Source organism: Eimeria mitis, genomic scaffold (assembly GCF_000499745.2).
Source record: "Eimeria mitis Houghton genomic scaffold, Emh_scaff3285, whole genome shotgun sequence".
In the NCBI taxonomy this organism is placed as follows: Eukaryota; Apicomplexa; class Conoidasida; order Eucoccidiorida; family Eimeriidae; genus Eimeria; species Eimeria mitis.
In genome coordinates, this window is record NW_013571625.1 from 6,141 (window position 1) to 6,468 (window position 328).

Below are 328 nucleotides of genomic sequence, written 5' to 3' on the forward strand. Positions count from 1 at the left end.
AGCCGAGCAACACAGAGAAGGAGAGGGACAGCCAAAGAGAAGACCCAGAAAACCCTAAACCCTAAACCCTAAACCCTAAACCCTAAGAGGTAGTGCAGGAGAGTGTTACGGGCTCTGAAGAGCTTTCGCCGCTAGCCACAGCTAGCTATGGCTAGCTACTTCTTCGTCTGCGTACAGACACACCCGCCCCCCGTCGCCCCCCCTCTTCGGTGTTTTCTTGAGGCCTTCTGTAGCTGGAAAGGAGAAAAATTTCCAGGATTAGGGTTTAGGGTTTAGGGTTTAGGGTTTAGGGTTTGAGGTGTAGAGGGTTTAGGGTTTAGCTGCCCAG